The following is a 23474-nucleotide window of genomic DNA, read 5'->3' on the forward strand; positions in this document are numbered from 1 at the left end:
TCTGAGAATTAGCGGTAACAAACTTTAACTATCAAAATCCAAGATGGCGGCTGGTCGGCCATCTTGTTGACCGATCAGTCCCAAAATGCAATATGCACAACTAGGGTCCTAGGGGAACCTACATATGAAATTTGAGAAAGATCCCTTCAGTACTTTCTGAGAAATAGCGGTAACAAACTTTAACTATCAAAATCCAAGATGGCTGCCTGGCGATCCCAAAATGCAATATGCACAACTAGGGTCCTAGGGGAACCTACATATGAAATTTGAGAAAGATCCCTTCAGTACTTTTAGAGAAATAGCGGTAACAAGAATTGTTAACGGACGGACGGACGGACGGAAGGACGGACGGACGGAAGGACGGACGGACGACGGACCACGGACGAAAGGCGATTTGAATAGCCCACCATCTGATGATGGTGGGCTAAAGAATGAAAATAGACAGATGCGGTTGATAGTACATATGTTAAAAAAGATACATCCCAAATAAAAAATTGAAATACGTTAATAAAATTGTTCTAATTACTGAAAATCAAGGACGTTATATGAGAAGGGATTTACGGTCACACTGCGTGTAGTTGGGGATTAGTCCAAGGCAGGCTACTTTTGTGTTTAGTGCTACTGAGTGTGTACGTTTGGGCTGTATGACTGATTTTTCCTTTGATATCCGCCGGGCAGAGTCTTTGATGTTGGTTGCAGGTGCGAGGTTATACGTCTTACTTTTCTGAAGCGGGCTGTCATTTCATAAGCTATCGTAATTTTTTAACAATAATTTTAATGACATATCATACTCTAAATCTTCCCGTCGTTAAGCATGTGGATAAACGTTGTGAATTTTTAATATAAACTTTACACTTTGGTGTTTCGTTTGAGAGTTCGATAATAGACGAAGTATTTGTGTGAAAAAAATGAGTTTTTATTACCCATTTTTTTTTTTGTTTAGCAAGCAGGTGTCCGATTTCAATTATTTAGCATTCATTAATAAAGCTATTTGGTAATATCCTCGCCTTAGTGGTATGATGGTTGTGTAGTTCTAGAGGTTCACATACTACAGACATAATACAATCACAAGCGATGTATCACAATGGTTTATAAATATGAAGGTGGATAGCTTTTACAGTGATAGAGAGCGCAGCGCAACGGGCGAAGGGCCCGTTCGCGAGGAAACTCTTGTGATAGAGGTGTCTCCCTTACGTTATTATATGTAAAATCATCTCAATATATGTTGAGTTGGAAAACTTTCTCACAAACCTCGGAAACTGGAAGTCAACACATGATCAGAATCGCGCAAGACAGTATATAAAGTCTCACTCTCGCGTGATTACAAAATCACACTCTCGGCGTGATTACAAAACAGTATCGCTTGGAAAAATACATAATGAAAACTGTGCGTGAATGATAAACCTTCAATTTATTCTTACCTGAATCTAACAATTACATTTTGTCATGAATCTTAACTTAAAAGCCGTTTTACGTGAGCAGTGCTTCGGATTTTTTACGCACCTGCAACGGAGAATGACGTTGAGATATTAATTTGTAGCCGCATGTTCACGTATTTTTGCAGAAAGTGATGTCGCAGTATCCTATGTTCATAGATTGTTTTTCTTGTGATAAAACTCAATGCCAGTAATTCAGCCAAAGCTATTATTCTTAATTAATTAATAATCTATAATGGGTTTCTAGCAGTACAGTTATTTCAGCGGCACCCCAAATAAAGCTATAAAAACTAACAACACATAATATCGATAAGACTGATGGGGTAGGGGAGGTACTCTTTCGGCCGTTGGAAAATCCTTTATTTTAGATCTACACTGGCATATTTCTATTTAGTTAAAAAATTAAAAAACGAAAGAATGTCGCTGCACACTCTGCTAGGCTTTGCTAAGATTCCATAGCTAACTGTACCAAGTCTTCATATTTATTTACAGCTCATGGAATCCCAAAAATGTTTGCTTGCTCGTAACGAGAATCACAATTGTCAATATTTTTGACAATTCGTAAAAATTTTGTTTCTAACCCCATCGCAATGATTTTGCAATTCGTATACATTTTGCTCCCATCACTTTTGCTGCATAATTGGGATGCTTATCCTGAATTTTTTCGAGCGCTTTGGGTCGTCCTTAAACATCTGAAGCATATTAATATTTCGTCACATTGCTGTCAACAGTAGTTTTTGCAGCTGTATCCATGAAGACTCTGATGAGTTAGCTGAGATACGTTGTAATTATTCAGCCTCCATTCTACGGGCGGCGAATGTGAGAAACCAAATTGACTCTTCGCGGTCCTCTTACGGGATGCTTCGTCGTTTACCTTGATGAAATTCTGCAAAACTATTGAAAACTCTAAGGTTGAAAACGAAAGATGGGGTTGATAGCCTTACTCTCCGGTTTTGTCGCTGCATGTGGTTTGTTTTTGAAGAGTGAAACATCGTTGGTTATTTACACTTATTATGTCTTCAAACAAACTGGGTTGGTCATGCGGTTGTGTTTCATATTTTTTCTATGGTTGATGTGTCGTATGATAAATAATAAGTTGATATTCAGGCTGAAAGTGATTATTGATGTTTTGTGGTAAATTTTCCTTTTTCTTGTTTGTGTTAGGTTAGCCAGACTGTTAAATGTCAGTCGCACACTAGTGTGGAGTGTCTGGTTGGTCACTGTCAAATCGACCCAATCGATTGCGTCTTTAGACGATGCAATACGTTGTTTATGAATGTCGCAAACACTGTTACCAGTTTATGGGAGGGGATGTGCCTTAATAGGATTTGTTTACGTATGGGCTAAAGTAAGGAAATGAAAGCTTAATAACTAGAAAATACCTTTTTATATTTTTGTATTCAAAAGACAACCCTTCTTTTGCACTTTCGTAGCTTGCCTACTGGCAGTATTATTTGTTTATTATCGCGGTGGGACGATAATGTGGTTAAGATTTTGTACCGACACATTATGTTCCACATGCCCTCATCCTCTGGGTCGCGAGTTTGAAGAATGCCCATGTGGGGCAGTTGTCAGGTACTGACCGGGAAGATGGGTCGGTGGTTTTTCTCCGGGTACTCCGGCTTTCACTCCACCAACAATCCTGGCATGTCCGTAATGACGCCCATGGCTGTTAATTGTGTCGTTTATTAAACTAATCAAACCAAACCAAAATATGTCTCCATCCGTGCATTGAAATCGACCCCAATCGATTGCGTCTTAGACTATGCAAACGTGTTTATGATGTCAAACACTTTACAGTCATATGCGAGAGGGATGTGCGTTTAATAGATTGTTTCCGATATGGCTAAGTAAGAAAATGAAAGCTTAAAACAAAAAATGACCCATGTAATTGTTATCAAAAACACCCTTCTTTAGCACATCATAGCTGCCTCAGTATTATTTGTGTTTATTTCGCGGTGGATTCGAGAGTGGTTAAGATGTACCGAGACACAATTTACCACATGCCCTCCAACCTCTGGGGTCGCCGAGTTCGAATCCCATGTGGCGGCAGTTTGCCAGGTACTGACCGCCTGGTCGGTGGTTTTTCTACCTGCGGTACTCCGGCTTTCCATCCACCAAACAATCCTGGCATGTCCTTAAATGACTCTGGCTGTTAATAGGACGGTTAAACTAATCAAATCAAAACCAAAATATCTCTATCCGTGCATTGCATTTGTCCCTCATAATGTCAATGACATATAATATGTGGGGCACTGCCCTTTCTGATGTGTTATGTAAATAGAAATTATCAGACATGAATCATTTGATATCCTACATGTGTTGTTCTATACACTCAGATCTATATAAACAACATTAATGTTCGATATACAGATGGTCATTCCGTATATGGAACAAACTATTAGATCTATACATTCATATATATTCTAGATGTCTCCTTTTGTCATGCCACATCCCAAAATGAGGAAAACAAAATTCTTCTGAAGCTAGTTAATGATTGAGGTCATCCTAAATTGGTATACTTCACAAAACACTAGGGCTGAAATGATTAGTAATTTTTGTAATTGATTATTTGGTCACATGTAATCAAATACTAATCGACCTAACCTCTACATTATTTATAAGTCTACCAATAAATAAGAACAATTTTATTAAACTGATTAAACATATTTCATCCCAAATATAATTCTGATTTCCTTTCTTGTATCATCTTGTGTAACATTGTTTTAAAATCCACTCTGCTAACCCCACTGTTTTTGACGTGACCTTCACATGTATACGACTAATCAAACCAAATCTGGATCTCGCCAAGGAGCGACATGACACTAACTTTTTGTCAAATGAACTTTTTCATTTCCGTGATCAAAAAAAAAAAAATAAAAATCAACAAACTCTTATCTTGCATTAAGAATATGAACAAAAAAACATCTGTTTTTTTATATGATAAGCACATGCAATAGTAAAATTATTAATGTTCAATGACTACTTGCTCCTTCCGCTCCCAAGCGTCACAGCCTGGCGGCGATTAGGCCTCCTTGACGTAACAACATGGAGCCGATCGCGTTTGTGAAAATTGGCAAAACAGCGTGTTGCAAGCTTTCTCAGACATTCACTTTTTTCGCTCCATGAAACCACATTGGCAGAATGCTTTTGCGTCATCTAAATTGAAGTTGCCGCTCTGTGTCCACCAGCTGGATTATCCACAGTTGTGCCCCCTTCATTTACGTTAATAAGCACCAGAATGAAAAAACTTGTATCAGATGTATGTAATCTATGGATTGGGAAAAATGGGCAGCGCTCTCTTGAAAAACATGTATCTTGACCGATTCAAAATACTGAAGAATTATAGCAATATTTGTGACTTTATTTGTTTATGCAGGCACAAAATTTTCTTGTTTCATACTTCAGAGCTCAAGGCAAATTTTATAATCAAGATGGATCGTCTATCTTTGTATAATTTGTTTGACTTTGTGAAAAACAGAATTTTCATAGCATGCATAATAACTAGTGACAAATTAAGATAATATCAATGTAAGACAATTACACGGTAATTAATTGTTCCATGGATCCATGAAGATATGGTTAAGGAATGTACTTCAGGTAAAGGGTCGCCCTGTTTTTAGTGATCATATGATAAATTATGTTTGTTTAAAGCAAACAATATTTTTCTTGAGCTTTGATTAATTTACTGATTAATATTTAGTAATTTTAAAACTACATTGTACACATGTATGTATATCTCTGACATGACATTTACAATTTTATTATAGAATTATATGAAAAATATTAATGATTTGTTTCAGCTGCAATAATACTAGTGAAAGAAGAACGATCAAGTTCCAAGAATGTGTCACTGCATGTTACAATTTAGATAATATAGCGACCAGAAATTAAATGTTTGGCCTCAGAGGTCAAAAAGGTCCACATGATTGTCATTATGATGAAGGTGTATTAGGTCGATCATCATGGGATAATAATGAATCTGAAGCACCTACGAGGAAACAAAAACATGTGCTAGAATTCCTCTGCTGTTGTATACATTAATCTAGTCATTATTCCTTTTTTGGAAAGTCCTTGATGCGCATAATGGTTTTATCTCCTACGAAGATGAAATTGCATTTTGGTACAAGGCCATCTGATTGTTTGACCAATTCCTGTCGCTCATGGAAAAATTTGAAGAGAAACACCTGATGATGTTACCTCTGGGAGTCGACCTCTGGGAGCTGGTGAATCACAGTCGGCATTCTTCATTGAAGACGGAGGAGAAAAAGTATTTTTGCAGGACTAGGTGCAAAATTGTTATGAGGGAGGCATGTGGTCGAGTACTTGGATGAATGGAAAATGTTTGATGGGGCTGGAACCCAATCTTGCGTGGACTCACCTCCAAAGTGTAACCAAGGATATACTCGGTGGGTGAGAGATTAGGTACGGGAGACGTGCGGGGCTTTTCAGACCGTCCTATAACGCAGTAGTAATGGAATTGATCCCAGCGGCAAACTCAGGGGAGAGTGGAGAAACTCATGTCTGGTCTGAAGTCAAGGTTAGACAAAGGAGAAGAAAACTGGAGAAAAAAACCCTACAAACTCTCAGGTAAGTTTGTAAAAATAGAAAAAAAAATGGAATTTGGTGCAATACATGTATTATTGTGTATGAATTTTTCCCTTATTGATTTGAACTTGTCCTTTTTTTCTTCAAGAAAATTCTAAAAATGTGTTATATGGCATTGACTGGAAATAATTTAAAGATTTAATTTAATTTCTTTCTATCAATAGGTGCTGTGCCAATGTCTGTTGTTGTTCTTTAAAAGTGCACTCTGATTATCACACACATGTGTTCTGTTACCTTGACAACGGTTGCTCAACAAAACTAGTCCAAATCTATGAGAGTACAGAGAACAATGGACATGCTTCAACAAATGGCCTCTTTGGATATCTCATTCCTAAAAGTTACCAAAGACTCCCCTTTACACACTGGTGCTCCTCCGTCAAGGAAAAGTAGTCCCAACAATGGATCACCAAAACTGAACAAGAACAACACTTTTAAGACTTCCTTGTTCTCGCTGTTTGAGAGGAAGTCTTCGCCAGATGAGAGTAATTGTGCCTTTTATGTAGATTTAAACCAGAATGGTGCTAGTAGCCAGTTACAAAATGTAGATCCTTTTGCAAGCTGTCATGTGACACCACAGAGCCAATCAGATATCTGGTGCCAATTGGCTTGGATCCCGTGCATGAAGATGCTGCAGAGGAAGAGAATTTGATCCAAGTTCAGGATGAGGAGGGGACAAGAGGAGAGACACAGATGTCTGCAGGTAAGTAAATATAGTTGCAAAGGATGTTACATCCATATTACCAAATAAAATCCTGGCTACCTAAAAAACAAACTTATAACAAGCATATCATGTACTTTTGTGGTCACCAAATTATAATTACCAAACTCTTCCGTATTCAGTGGTCTTTTAAGGCATTTTATTAGTGTGCTATTGTATACAGTTTGTTTTGTATATTTGATTATGGACACATATATGTATAAATAAATATCTTGAGCAAAAGTGGCAGCTAATGTCAAAAATGCGGTTTTTTCAAACTTGATTTAAAAAAATAAATGCTTTAGAATATTTAGTTGTTGATATTCGATTTTGCTTGACTTTTTTTGTCAGAGTTACGCCCCCTTCATTATCTAAAAACAAATCACTTTCTATTATTGTTTCTTTGATAAAAAACTGTATGGACAGATTTTAATAAAATGCTAAAGAAGTCCCTATAGCAATATAGGCTGAGCAATACTCTGTAATTAACATTTTTTGGAAATCAAGAAATATAATTCAATCAATCTGTCTTAGCAATAAAGACATGTTTACAGTACACCTAAAAATAATAATAATTGCACACACACCATATAACAGGAAATTTACATTCTAAAAGTGTTTTTCTTTTAATATTTTAACTTTTGTCAATTTCCTTTCAAAGGCCAGACAATCGTGTACAGCGTCCCGGATCAAGCCGTCAATAGTCATCCTGCCACAGAGGAAGACCTTGACCTTGTAATCAACCTGTTGTCAGGCATTGGTGGATCGTTTGGTCACATGGAGCCTATCACCAGAAAACCACACTCACATCAGTGTACCGACAATCTTCAATAGTCGCACTCCATCTCCGAGGGATATGGAAGATATATAAACTTTCTAAGGTAATTCTTCAGGCAAGGTCAAGTGTTTGTGAATCGTAAGGTCAAAGTTTTATCTGATAGTATCAGATAAATAATTCCACAGCTTTTCAAAGTCATTTGAGGACCTAAAAATCAGATCAAGGGTCTCAATATACATTTATGTATAAAGTTCTTGTATAGCAAGCTCTTTCAGAAAAGTATGAATGAAATTTTAATGTATCGGAATAATATAGCTAAATAGTTTTCGAAAACAAAATCTTTATAATGAAAGAAATTCCTAACGATTTGGGTGAGCAGTACCGGGGGTATATCATTTTAACATGTAATTGTGCATCATGTGACAGATGCCAACACACAGACGGTCCGACGGATGTCTCGACTTTACTGGTATTGGGGGTCAAGGTCGTAATACTTGGCCGCATCGTTCTAGTCTTCCAACTGCCTCACTGTCATCCCATCAGCCTTGGCTTCCCAGATCTCTCTGTTCAAATACTGTGCCACGGCGATACTCCCACGACATGTGCCATCGCCCCTCCCATGGGTACATGAGCCCATGGGGTCGGGGCCAGAACCTCTCTGGGGCATTACAGTGGGGTGGTTTCCCAGACACACGGTACAACACATAGGACATGGCACTCAACAGTGCTGGCCTCTCTTGCAGGCCATGGGTAAGTTTTATTCTCCTCTGAAATTTCATACATATAGCTGGTTATTTTTGTAGGTCCAATATTTTGTGAATATGACTGAAAATGAGTTATTTATCATTTTAAATTCTAGGAAATCTAAATTCTGTAATCATGCTCTTCAAATTTAGTTAATTAAATTCTAACACAAATTAAATTCTAGCTTCTCACAAATTCTGTGATCAGGTCAAAAGTGTATCAGTATTCTATATGATCACTTACAAAATCTCTTGATATTTTTAATAAATAAATTGTAAAACTTGCCAACCATGTTAACAGAGCTGTGATAAAAACCTTTGGAAATTTTCTCGGACCATTGGACAAGTGGTTTCTCTATAATCTTAGTAGTTCCAAAATGGCATTTTCATATCGTACTCAATTTATATTTTTCAATATAATGAAGAAACCATATGTATATCGTGTTGATTTTAGGCTGTATTCAGTGCAATTTGTCACCAAAATTTAGCCAACCATCATCAAGATGGTGGTACTTTTCATAATCGATCATTTGTCCAGTGTTGGTCCGTCGTTAGTCCTTCAGTTCAGGTCCATTAGTCCCTCTGCTGTCCGTCTAGTTTTATCATTTCTTGTTATCACTATTTTCTCTGAATGTACTGAAGGGATCTTGTCTACAAATTTAATATATAGGTTCCCCTAGGACCCTAGTTGTGCATATTGCATTTTGGGGACCAATCGGTCAATAAGATGGCCGCCAGGCAGCCATCTTGGATTTTGATAGTTCAAGTTTGTTATCGGCTATTTCTTCAGAAAGTACTGAAGGGATCTTTCTCAAATTATACATATGTAGGTTACCCTAGGGCCCAAGTTATGCATATTGCATTTTGGGACCAGTCGAGGTCAACAAGATGGCCGCCTGGCAGCCATCTTGGATTTTGATAGTTAGAAAGATTGTTTTTTACTATATTTCTCAGAAAGTAATTAATGGATCATTCTCAAATTTCATATGTAGGTTCCCTTAGGGCCTTTTGTTGAATTGTGCATATTTCAATTTGGGAACCGATCGATCAGCAAGATGGCCGCCAAGTTAGCCTTCATGGATTTTGTTAGTTGAAGTTTTGTTTACTGCTATTTCTACAGAAAGTACTGATAAGCGATATGTCTCAAATTTTATATGTAGTTTCGTTTGACAAATAGTTTGTAGAAAGCAGAAGAAAAAAGTTCCCTCTTTCCATTTTCAGACATAAATCATTCTTTTAGCGTGGGCTAAAAAGATCCCTCTTGGATCCTACTTGTTTATAGGAACCGTAAACAAAAAATATGGATTTATATATCTTTGCGAATGAAACTACATAAATCATTGTATAATATAATATACAGGTCCCAGGTCCATAATCAGTGTCCAAGAATTTTTTTAATTGTCTAAACGCCACAAGGGGTGCTGTCATGATTCTACTTGTCTGACATAACAAATCTCACATGTCTGGGCTTGCGCGTACGAGATTCTTACATTATAACCCATCTCATCGTTAATATGTTCACAACTTGTATATTCGAAAGAGATTCCAATCTACGCAATACCATCTTTTTTCAGCTATGCTCTTAAGGCAATTTATATGGACATGCGCAACGTTTCAGACTGTTTTTTTTCTCACATGGTTGGTAAGATGATGAAGATGTTAAAGGTTATGAAAACAATCTATACAGCAGCTAGGTCTTGCCATTTCAGGACTCTGACGACACTCAAAGCGGAAGACTTGTTCACTCGTTGGGATAACATTTCTATTGCTTGGGGATCTTGACCTTCTGTACTTGCACATAGAATTCAAAACGTTTGCTGCAAGTTCATCATGACAATCAACAGGTATTCGGGGGATGGGAGAGGGCTCACTAATATTTACTATTTCATTTATGGGCTAAAAATTGAGGTAAGATGGGAGAAAAATGACACTATATAATTTCTGAACACATAATTATCAGGTGGCAAGATGCTTTCCTGAGGCCCCAAACCCCCGTTTGAGTTTTAACTGAGTTTGGTCTGATCTTTTTCTTAAGGGTTATATACTATCATCCTGCATTACATTGACGAAAAACAAAAGTTTGAGAATTATGATAAAATATTTTTATTGGTTGGGTTGGTTGTTATGGCACGGTGGGCCCACTTGAATTTCACCGAGGCATCCTAGGGTTCATTTTACCTGTATTATCATGATTATGTGGTAATACAACATTTTAATGAAACAAAAACCATTTCAAGTGTATATGTATAATTAAACATATCACAATTAATTGTTTTAATATTACTATTTATATTGAAGTTAAATAAAAAGCTCAAACTTTACACCAATGGTTATACTGTTAAAGTAAAGTTATCTTTTGTTACTGAGAAAAAATATACCTAATTCATCTGAATGCTATTTTTGATAGAATAAAAAATTTACCACTCGTCAGCAGTGGTAGCATTTCTTTAGGTCATCTGGACCAGAATGGGTACAGGGGATAGACCATATTGTCATCATGCACTGTCGCGTCGTCGTGTGCATGGTGCGCAGCGGACCTGTGAGTATAAATCCTTTTTCATTTTAAAAAACTTCATTCTCAATAATCGAAAGGGGCCAGAGCGTAATGATAATTTAGCCTGTTCAGCTTTGATGAGTTGTAGGCATTACAATGTTTGTTCAAAAGGAAATGTTCTTGGACTCTTCATGAAAGGTCACAGGAGGTTCAAAATAGGATAAAAAAACTTTTATTAATACAAAATTCTTTTCAAGAAGCGATAGGGGACTCTGGCGTACTCTCATAATTAGGCCTGCAACTTGCTATGCTAGGATGAAGGGCCTACACAAGTTTTGTTCAAAATGAGATGTCCTTTGTCTCTTTATTACACGGTTCACTGGGAATCAAAATAGGATATATAATTTATACAGTCTTCTTCTACAAGGGACCAGAAGGCCTAGGGTACTGATATTATGGCCAGTAGCAAGCTGGTAACCCAAAATGTGTTTAATCTTGCCGAAACTTGTTAGAATAACGGCAGAATACTTAATTTTTTAATCTTGCCCGAAAGTTTCGGCAGGAGGATTAACATATGTGCTTTTTTATTCAGTATTAACCCTTTATATTAAGACTTTTCCTCAGAATTCCAATTCGATCAATAAAATTAAGTATTTCTGCCGTAAAATTAAGTATTTTTCTGTCCGCCGTGGATCGTGACGGCTGACGGCCGAATAACAGAGGGTCATCAGTCACAATATACCCAACTTCGTTACGTGCACGGCTATTTATTGCTACATTGTCGGAGGTTGGGAATCGACAAACTTTTCCGATGCGACGGTGAAATTAACAGATTCGGCGATAGAATTAAGAGTTTCTGCGTTTATATTCAGTGTTTCTGCGTTTATATTCAATGTTTCTGCGCTAATATTAACACATTTCGTCGCTTACATCGAGCGGGCGCGCCGAGCCGTGACGGTCGAGCACACGGCTTACACAGGGTAAACTTTACCTTGTGAAACGAGACTTACAGTACGTACAGCCGATTGTACCTGTAAAATAATTATGTTTACAATTCTCTTTTCCCCTTTAAAAATACATATATCCTCATTATCCTATTCTACTATCTTTTGTTGTTTTCTTTCCCGCGTCTCGTCATTTGAGCTATGCATTTTGCACCTTTTTTCGGAAGAGTTCCGATACGAGCGGTAACAAATGAATAACTGTCTAGGTTATGTGTAAAATATGTGTATATACACGGGGATTAACTATGACAAACAAATTATGTGTTTGATTATGTGCAATTACATGTATGTATATTCTTCTCACAAATTTGAATTGTTGACGATATTAAAGATAGTTTTTTCATTAAGATCATCATTTTTTTCATGATCTTTCATTAAAAATATTTTTGATGAATCTGGTCAGTCAAATATCTTCCTCAATGAAATACAAATGATTAATAGTTTTTATAAAAGTTTTATGAAACAGCGCCTTCAAGATCAGTTCACACAAAAATGGTTCTCAGATGTGGAAAATTCCTCAAGAGGGCAAACTTATCTCTATATATATAAAAAAAATTTGGATTTGAAAAGTATCTTATAAAATTATCGGAAATGTATATATAACTAAATTCCGTACATCAAATTTAAAAATTCCAATTGAGACTGGAAGATGGTGTAATGTTGAGAAACGTGAAAGAATATGCCATTTATGCAATGAAAATATCGGGGATGAATTTCACTATCTTTTTGTATGTAAACACGAAGAAATAAAAAAATATACGTATTAAATATATCCCACAGCATTATTATAGTAATCCCAGTCTTCATAAAATGGGTGGCCTTATAGGTATTTGTAATATCCAATTATTGAAGAAGGTGTCTCTATTCATTAGAAAAATGATGGTATTTTTGTAGATGTGAATAAAAGCTATGATAGTAGTACGGTATAAGTATTAATTTCCAAATTAATTGTCCATATTTTAGTAATTGGTAATGATATATATTGTCCATCCTGCCACGTGCAGTTAAAAATGTAACTTGTATTTTTATAATCCATGTAACACATTTAAATGTGTCTGGGAGACTATAATAAAAATTTTGAAAGATATTTTGCTGTTGCCTTTAATTGTAAAATGCTGATTAAGTGTTATACATAATGATCTGCTTTTCAGGTTTGCTGAATTGATTTGATATACATAAAACGACTGATATCATATTCTGGTAATATTTGATGTACTTTGTTGCATGTAATTCCAGTATTTATTTATTTCTGCGTTTATATTCAATGTTTCTCCGTTTATATTCAATGTTTCTGCGTTTATATCAACACATTTCGTCGCTTACATCGAGCGGGCGCGCCGAGCCGTGACGCAAGGTAAGCCTAGTACTATACATGTATACAGCATATATACGTATACGTTAGATCTACAGTTTGAGTTTTTCGAGTAAATGGTTATTCTAGCTTTATGATGTAGATATTTTCAGTTTCAAAACATTCCATTTACACCACTTCAAAAATTCAAACAAGCATATATTTAACTTTAGATTAGATAATCAGTCCAATTTGATAGCGATATCAAAATGATGTTCGGATCAGTCTGGACTGAGATTTAGATAGCATATGATGTAAATTTCAGTGTAATAAAAAAAAGTATAATGTAACACTATCTTTTTACTAGTAAAATCCCAAAATTTAGCATGAATATATCTAGAATCCGTGTTTTTATTTCATTCAAACTTCTGCTATAATGATATGATGCAAACACGGCACCGTTTTTGAGTAAATGTGATATTGGAGTTACAGTACCGAACTTATACCGAAAATAATATGTATATCTATATTGTTGCCTTTGAAACTTTATCCATAACGTTTACTAAAAAGCAGAAATACATCAATGGTATTTCTGATATATGTTCCTTTATTACAGTTTAAGTGTAGATTTAAATTCATTATTTCAAAATTATACTAAATCCTTAATAGTATATTCATTGTCGACCGTTTTGTATATCATACCGAGATTTAATAGTATGATATATGAACATTTATCGTATATCCAAAAAGTAACCACATACAGTGTTCAAATGAAAATTGAAATTATTCGTATACAGGCGTTAAAAAATAGATATAATATCTTGTATCTTTTTAAAAATATACTAAGTGATCTTTAAATAAGTATATTTAGTGTGATAATGTTGTAACCCTTCTTGTATGACTATACATGTACATTAAGATTCGAAACGGTGAAAATACATGCTTAGAATTTTTACTAATACCTTAAAATTACTGGAGATTGCTATATGCCACGATTCCGTAATTACAGTCTAGACTGGAATAATTTCTAAGGTTAAACCTTTAGTTGAACTAGTTCTTAGAACCATTTTTGTTTCTGAATAAGTCACCTTCCATTTTTGTTTTACCTGTGTACGACATATATATATGTAATATATATTCCTAGGTATGATCAGGTATATTTTATTTCCATTTGCTTTTACATCTTCATTCTAAAAATGGAGGTGACAATAAAAAAAACCTTTAGCATAGATGTACGGGGTTTCCATAATTCAAATCACAATCCAATTAACGGATGTCCTAACCTGATTGACAGTAAGACAATAGCAAATACCCGATATAGTCCACCGAATAGCAAATTGCCCGCGGCCAGGTAATTACAGGTGAGTTCGATGAATGGCGTTGTGTACAGGTAAATAACATCCTGGTCAAGGTATTACATAACCATCAAACCAAAGGCATGGCTAATTATATATCTATAATGTCGGTGTATCTACTAGTATATCGATTAAAAATTGAAAGCGACCGCACGGTCTGAAAAAATAGTTTGTTTTGCTTAATATGAATATTTAGATCTTTTATAATATCGAAAGTAAATTCTTTCTACCACATGTTGAAACGTTTTACGGTATTGTAATAAATGTATCTCGATTTATTCGGTTAGCAACACACAACACAATGTTTGTAATGATAAATCATCGGTGTGTACGTATGTCAAGCATCATATCCTTGATTCTTTAATCAAGAATTTCTTCAACTGTTACGTAAAATTTCATTCTACAGTCACAAACTTTGCAATTCACAATGTATCAAAGATACAGATTACAGGAAAATATTATTTAATTAAAGCGAATTCGTTGCTGAACTCCTCGACAAAAAATCGGAAACTTTTATTTCTGTGTGGATTTTTCTTTTATAATTACACGAAGATACCTGCTATTAGAGCATAAATTAGAGTATATTCGAGACAAAGTTATTGTACGATTAACTTCACTCAAAAGTAATCATAAAAAAAATCTTTTGATCGGCTTTTTCCTGTGACCGTCGATGTAAGTGATAGCACATCACATGACAGGGTGGCAGGTTGGTGTTCTAAACAGCTCCGACAAAAATGAACAAATATGCGGTCATATTGACTTTTTTTCCTGAATTTATTTCGTCGCAACGGTCAAGTACAAGGTATGTGTGAAAACAGTGTATTTTTCATCTACGAACAATATGGGGAAAAGTCAAAAAAGAAGGAGAAGTAAAAACTCAGGTGATACCCCACCGAATAAAAATCAGCTCACCACACGTGTGACCTCTAGTGATACATGTACGACACAGGTGAATACTACTAGTACTTGTACAAGCACAGGTACGCAAATGCAAACCTCACAGGTAATTACAAATGCTCATGGATCACTGTTTGGAGACATGCCTATTTCTCCTGGGTGTTCAACTTTTGACCAGAACTTTTCCCCATATGTATGGTTATCACAATACGCCATCAATCACAGGTGTACCTGGTCAACCTGTCACACAGGTAAGCGCGCGCGAGACATCACGTGCATTACACCATAGTACTCCAAATGGAATGTGTGGCCCGCCACCAGTACCAGGGAACATGATACCGGGGCTCCCCGCTCCCCCACCTTTCCCGTCTCCACCCCCTCCACAGTCGGCTTTAGCGGCGGTAACTGCTTCTCCCATCCCAGTTCAAATCCCAAACATGGCTTTTCAGATGATGACGACACATATAAATATTCTAAGTGACAAAATTTCCAAAATGGATTCATTTATAGGAGAAAAAATTACCAAAACTTGACCTTTTGGAGTCCATAAACGACAAATTTGTGAATTTTGAAAAAAAAATCGAAACTATTATGTCTGAAGTGGAATTAATAAAAGAAACTGTAAAAAAACATGATGGTGTGTTGGAAAAGGAAGAAAGTCATCATTATGAAATTGAAAACAGAGTTGCTACCATTGAGCATAGAAACAGAGAACTACTGGAAGAGAATGATCAGTTGAAGGAAGACTTTCTTAAATTGAAAACGCACTCGATGAAATATAATTTGATTTTTAATGGAATTGCGTGCAATGAACAAGAAAACACCGAGCAGGTATTGAAACATTTCATCGATCAGGAACTGGGGATAGAAGATGCAGGAACCATTCCACTTCAAAACGTGCACAGGTTGAGGAGGAGAAACGACGGTAAACCTCCGGGAATCATCGCCAGGTTTGCCAAGTATTCTGATCGCGAGCGCGTGTTGAGGGCCGTACCTGAGAAACTCCGCGACAAACGACATCTCTCGGTGTTTCAGCAATTCCCCCCTGAGATAGTCCAGAGACGAACCGCGTTGACTCCACAGCTAAGGGAAGCCAAACGTAGGGGTGAAAACGCGAGACTGGTCTACGATACGCTATATATATAAACAATGTCCCCCACTACGCGCCTCGTCCTTACCCACGAACCCCGACCCCCAGTAAATCGTGAATAGGACAGTCACTCAGACACTGCTCTTAATGGACCATCTAATGGAAAACAATTAAGCTTATGTTTCTTAAATGTGTGTGGTTTAAAATCAAAATTACTTAATCCAGACTTTTACAACTTAATTACTGAATATGATTTAATATTATGTGTTGAATCTAAAACTGACCTATTAGATGATATTAACTTACCAGAGGGTTATACGTTCCATGCTAAACACAGACAGAAATGTAAGAAAAAGTCAGGTGGTATTGTTATATTATACAAAACCAGCTTGTCAAATATTTTACAATTTCATCAATCTAATTCTGAATTTGTTCAATGGGTTGAATGTCAGATAACAAACGCTGCTTCAAACATTTTAATTGGTTGTACATACATTCCCCCGGAAAATACTGTTTATTCATCAGAAAATGCTTTTACAGAAATAGAAGAAGAGCTACTTATTTATGGTAATGGAATAAATAATGTAATGTTGATTGGAGATTTCAATGCTAGAACTTCCACAACTCCTGATTATATATTACCTGATGAAAGATTATTTGATATTTTGAATGTGATGGAAAGTAATGACGATGTAGAAAATTTGTACTCTGCACATGAATTGATTGAACAGAATATTCCCTTACAAAGATATAGTGAAGACAAGGCCAGGCCAAATAGATATGGTAATCTTTTACTTGAACTCTGTAAAAGATCTTCTCTGTATATAGCTAATGGTCGAATAAGTAAAGATAAACAAGTTGGCCGAGTGACATGTAAAGGTATTAGTGTAGTAGATTATCTCATATTAAGTAGTCGAGCTTTCAGACTAGTCTCTGAATTTGAAATATGTGACTTCAATCCTTTATTTTCAGATGTTCATAACCAAATCCATTGTATTTTGAATATGTCAAACTTAACCAATGCCGTAGTAAATGAAACTGATATGTATACTGTTGCAAATGTAAAATGGAATTCTTCTAAAAAGGACGAATTTGTAGAAGCCTTAAATCTGACTGAAAATATGAATTTGCGTGCTGTTCGAAACTCTTTAGACCAGCTGGTCGGTAATGATGAGGTTGATATTGACCAAATCAATGATGTAGTCACAGGCATTTGTCAAGTTCTTAAAGGGGCGGCCAGCAAAGTATCTGTGTCTCCGACGGTAAGACATAAACAAAAAACAAACATGAGTAAACCATGGTTTGATAAAGAATGTGGTTTAACACGAAATGCTTTTAACAAAAGTAGGATTAAATACAAGTTTAACAAAACAGTCCTTAATAAAACTGATATGAATAAAAAAAGCTAGCGAGTATAGAAAACAGCTTCGAATAAGCTACAGGAAATTCCAAGAAAAGTGTTGTAAGAAACTTCGATCTTTGTCTAAAAACAATTCTAAAGAATTTTGGAAAACTATTAATAAATTTTCGTCAGTGAAAAAAAAGACAATTGATATACCACTAGATTCACTGTACCAGTATTTCAAGACCCTGAATGATGATGAGATGATGATGATGATGATGATGATGATGATGATGATAACGATGATGAATAATGATAATGATGATGAAGATGATGATGACAATGATGACGATGTATCGAACGATGGCGACGATGATGAGGTATTGACCGATGATGATGATGATGATGATGATGATGATGATGATGATGATGAAATGAAAGATGACGATGATGATGTTTTATTGAAATATGATGATGATGATGATGATGATGACAATGATGATGATGATGATGATGATGATGGTGATGATGATGATGATGATGATTTGAACGATGATGAGGATGAAGATGATGATGATATATTGAATAATGAAATAACGGAAGATGAAGTTAAAAAAGCGATCGGGCAGTTAAAAAATGGTAAAGCCCCTGGTTATGACAAAATATTGAATGAATATTTAAAACATTCACCTCCAGAAATGGTTACTATTTATTGTAAACTTTTTAATATTGTTCTTAACTCTGGTATCATACCGGAAGATTGGACAATTGGAGTAATTAATCCCATATATAAAAATAAAGGAGACCCACAGGATCCCGATAACTACAGGGCAATCACCCTTATAAGCTGTTTAGGAAAGCTTTTTACATCTATAATAAATAACCGCCTAAATCTTTATGTAAAGCAAAAGCAAATTCTTTCTATTAATCAAGCAGGATTCCGTAAAGATCATTCAACAGTCGATAATATTTTTATTTTACATATGTTGATATCTTTTTACCTGAATAGTGGGAAAAAACCTCTACTGTACATTCATAGATTTTAGAAAAGCTTTCGATACGGTTTGGCGAGCTGGACTATGGATGAAACTTCAAAAATCACATATTAAAGGCAAATGTTTTACTGTTATCAAGAATATGTATAATAATATCAAGTCATGTGTTAAACATAATGGAAAAGTATCAGATTTTTTCCCGTGTTTAATTGGTGTAAGACAAGGCGAAAATCTTTCCCCTATACTATTTTCATTATTCTTAAATGATTTAGAAACTTTTTTTAAGTCTATGAAAAGCGTTCCTCTCTCAAAGATAACTGAAGATATATCATCTGAGTTACAACTTTTTGTTGAAATCTTCGTCTTGTTATATGCCGATGATACACTTCTGTTTGCAGAAACCCCCGAAGGACTTCAAAAAGCGTTAGATATTTTCCAACATTATTGTGATATTTGGAAACTGAAGGTAAATGTCGACAAAACTAAAGTTATGATTTTCTGTAAGCGGAAGTCAACACAAAATCTTGAGTTTTATTTGCGAGATGCAACACTTGACATTGTGGATAATTTTATATATCTTGGTGTAATATTTAATTGCAATGTAAATTTTTTTAAAAACAAAAGTTCGACTTATGGATCAAGCGCAAAAATCCCTTTTTGCATTATATAAAAAAAATTCGTAACCAGGCTATTCCAATTGACTTACAATTAAAGATTTTTGATTCGGTAGTTGAGCCAATTCTCCTGTACGGCTCGGAAGTCTGGGGGTTTGAAAACTTAAAGAAACTAGAACAAGTGCATTTGAAATTTTGTAAAAGGGATATTGAGAGTGAGATCTAGCACTCCTAATTTCATGGTATATGGAGAACTTGGTCGGTTTCCATTGGAATTAAATATCAAACTTCGAATGGCTCGGTTTTGGAATAAATTGTTAAGTAATGATGAAAAATTAAGTAGTATTTTAATGAAGTTAGCTCTTTGTCTACAAGAAAATGGAACTCATTCCTTCAAGTGGATTAACAAAATTAAGAGTATATTTGATGAAACTGGTTTTTCATATATATTTGATAATAAAATTATCATGCCTAAGATGTTTTTCAAACACTATTTAAAACAAAGGCTCCAAGACCAGTTTATCCAAAACTGGTTTTCTGATGCCCACAACTCATCGAGAGGACAATTCTATTTGATTTTTAAAACTGAATTTAAAATTTGAGAAGTATTTGACAATATTGTCCGAAAATAACAGATTGCAAATAACCAAAATACGTACCTGTAACTTAAAGTTTCCCATTGAAACAGGCAGATGGCGAAATATTCCTAAAGAAGATAGACTTTGTAATATGTGCTTGGAACATGTTGGAAATGAGTTTCATTATTTGTTTGTTTGTAATAATGCGGTTGTCCAAAATTTGCAAAGAAAGTATATTCCAAACTACTTCCGAATTAACCCAAATGATAATAAGATGAAAGGTTTAATATCAGTTTGTAATAAGAGTGTCCTAAATGGACTCTCCCTTTTTCTTAAAAAACTTAATCCTCTACTATTATCGTAATGATGATGCTACTATGAAATCAAAATATTCTACATTTATGATTTAGGTTTTTTTTTTCTTATTGCACCATGAATGAAATATTTATACTTTGTGTTTCGTACATGTGAAATGTAAAAATGTTGAGAGTAATTGCTATATAATAATGTCTTAATGTTATGTACATATACTTGTCCATCCTGTCATGCTTATACACTTGTATTTGTTTTATCCCTCATGTTACACATTATAATGTGTCTGGGTGTAAAAATAAAATCGTTGAAATCGTTGAAATCGTTGAGATATACCTGTATTTCAATCAGTATCATAGGTAACATTGGTGGGTTTTGGATAAAAATTCATTCAATATATTCCGTATATTATATACAACGTAAATTATTAATCAAAGATAATCAGTGCTTTAATATATATGCTAAGAATTAATATGGAGCTACATGTGGATTATTAAGAACGATGCATTTTGAGTTCCAGGTGAAATATTTTTTTACAAATCATATCTCAATTTTATCAGAAAAACAGGTTTCTTGATCAGTGTATATTCTAATGTAACAGTATTCTGTTTTGACATAGGAGTTCCAGTAGGGCTACATTCTTAGCCAACTTTCATTTCTTGTGACCGTGCATAGTTGCGCATGATTTCTCTTATCGCATAGACGTACACCGTGAAGTATTTGGTTAGAAAATGAGTGGAGAAAAAACAATATCACAAAAGTTTAAATTAATATTGTCGGAAATTTTGACCTGTTGATTATAGTTTAAGTTGGTAATCTATTGAAGCCGACACAAACACACATTATGATGTTTTTATAAACATTGGTAATAATATATCATTGGGGTTTAATGCTCTATATGTATTTTTGATACAAAATATTTTTAGAAGTCACTTAATAATGTAAAAAATACTAAATGAAATGAGATTGAAGACTGTTACTTAGGGTCTTAACCATATTCATTTTAATACACATTGTAGATGTTAATGTTGCAATACTGGCAAAATTATTTCAAGTCCATATGTTGAAGGTCTTGTAATTCTCAAAATGTTGCACAAACTTTTATTGCTCAGAATACCAAATTAACAGTTTTCTAATTTTTTCTGTTTAAAGATTTATAGTACATATACCAATTTGTATCTAGTAACAATGTTTGACCGAAATTCAACCATAGGAAAGAAATTTATATGTTATTTCTAACATGCACAAAAATATATAATTTTACTGCGCTGTTAACGGACAACAGTTTAATTATTGGGTGCTTTTTTGCTATAATGATATACAAATGTACATGTACATTTACATTATAATGTAGCATCACGCTGATCTAGAAATACCATCATAGGATAAGAAAGCAGGGAAATTATATAATTATGATAAATGATGCATCATAATGCAACTTTCAAAATATATTGTATGTTCTGTTAACTTAAAAAGGTCAGTCAAGTACAAGTAAAATTTGAAAAATCATATTTGACATAAATTCACTTACTCTTTGGTAGGTTATTAACGCAGATGTTACATGTACATGTACTATATATGTATATAAGGTCACTTAACAGACATATATGGAAGACCTTGTGGAAATATATCACTTTTCAACAGGCAAAAGGCTTATATTATTTCAAACTTTTAATCAAATTAGTGTTACACTAAGTTGAAACTGGATAATTCCTTTTTGGATTTTTTCTTTGATATTACTGAATGGTAAAGTTACTTCCATGTGAAATTAAGTTTCAAAGAATTTTGCTTGATTTTAGTATCAATCTATTGAAAATCTAATGAGATTTATACCAGAGATTTTAGATATATCAAGAAAATCTTTAAAAATTCATTGAGAATAAAATCATTGTGAATTTATTATTTAATTTCATTCATAGATTCTATTGTTAATTTTTCATTGATATTAACAGAAACATATATTATGTATATATGTATCTGATATTACATATGAACCACTTATTGAAATGAAAATTAATCAATATACACTTAGATAAGTATCAAACACAGGGTAACTTTTACAGGTAAATTTACCTGTGGCATTGGGTCTGCCTTTAGGAAAAAGACTATAACCACTGTCCACAACAAACTACCCTACAGCTACAATCCAAAAATGTTGGCGTTCAGAAGATACACCCCTTACAAATGCAATCACACAAAAGCCTACACGATCACTGTTTTTAGTGCGATTACATCTTTGAGTATGAACAATACTAGTTCTTTGAACTTTTTACTCGGCAAAATAAACTTATCACCGTGCCCATGCACACATGCATATGCATATACTTATACTTCTGTGTGCACATTATCAGATACATTATATGACAACTGCTGTATTAGTATTAATCAATTTATGAAGGACAAAACTCCAAAGAACAGGAGGACTTAAGAAACAACAGAAAATAAATTTCAATAATATTTACTCTAAACTGGTATTGTTATTTATAAAAAAATGTTTAATTATATGATATTAGCCTTTTCGGTAATTACTCTGTTAATACATTTATTGTTTTCTATGTTTTACAGAATGTCTACATGCAAGTATCATTTCAATTGGAACCAGTCCAGGAGAAAAAATGTGTGAACAAAATGAAAGAAATCATTTTCAACTGTGGTAGCTTAATACTGTAATAGTTTTTGATATAAAAATAATTTCTATCATCATATTCAAATTCCATATATATAATACATTTAATGTTGTAAACATTTTTGATCCAAATAATTACCATCATCATCTTCATTCCATATATACAATACACATTAGTGTTGTGATTTGTGAATTTTACTTTAATATGCATATACTTGGTATTTGTTTATTTTCTATGACATCTACATGCTTGAAATAAAAAGAATAAATAAAACATTAAATTTATAACACAATATGACATTAGTTGTTAATATTTTTAGAAAAACATATTAAGATTATTGTTAATAATACACTAATCATCATCTTCGGCATACTTTATTCAAAATAAATTAGATATTAATTTGCATAACACAGGTTGTCTTATGTTTTCCTCCTTGACTATCAATCTTCTCTGATCACTCTGAAAATGGTGATTTTACCTTTTTCGGTCGCCACATGAACTGCCTTAAATCAATTATATCCAATGCAATGAGACAACTGCATTTATTATAACGCTGTAAGGCAATTCTGCAAGATCAGCTTACATTGTTAATTTACATTGAACATATACATGC

At 34.4% G+C, this 23474-nt stretch overlaps 1 pseudogene; it reads left to right on the forward strand.

Annotated features, from left to right (window-relative positions):
• The first annotated feature begins 5599 nt into the window (after window positions 1-5599).
• Window positions 5600-8227, forward strand: LOC138312805 (uncharacterized; annotated as a pseudogene).
• Window positions 8228-23474: the final 15247 nt, after the last annotated feature.

Source organism: Argopecten irradians, unplaced genomic scaffold (assembly GCF_041381155.1).
Source record: "Argopecten irradians isolate NY unplaced genomic scaffold, Ai_NY scaffold_0477, whole genome shotgun sequence".
In the NCBI taxonomy this organism is placed as follows: Eukaryota; Metazoa; Mollusca; class Bivalvia; order Pectinida; family Pectinidae; genus Argopecten; species Argopecten irradians.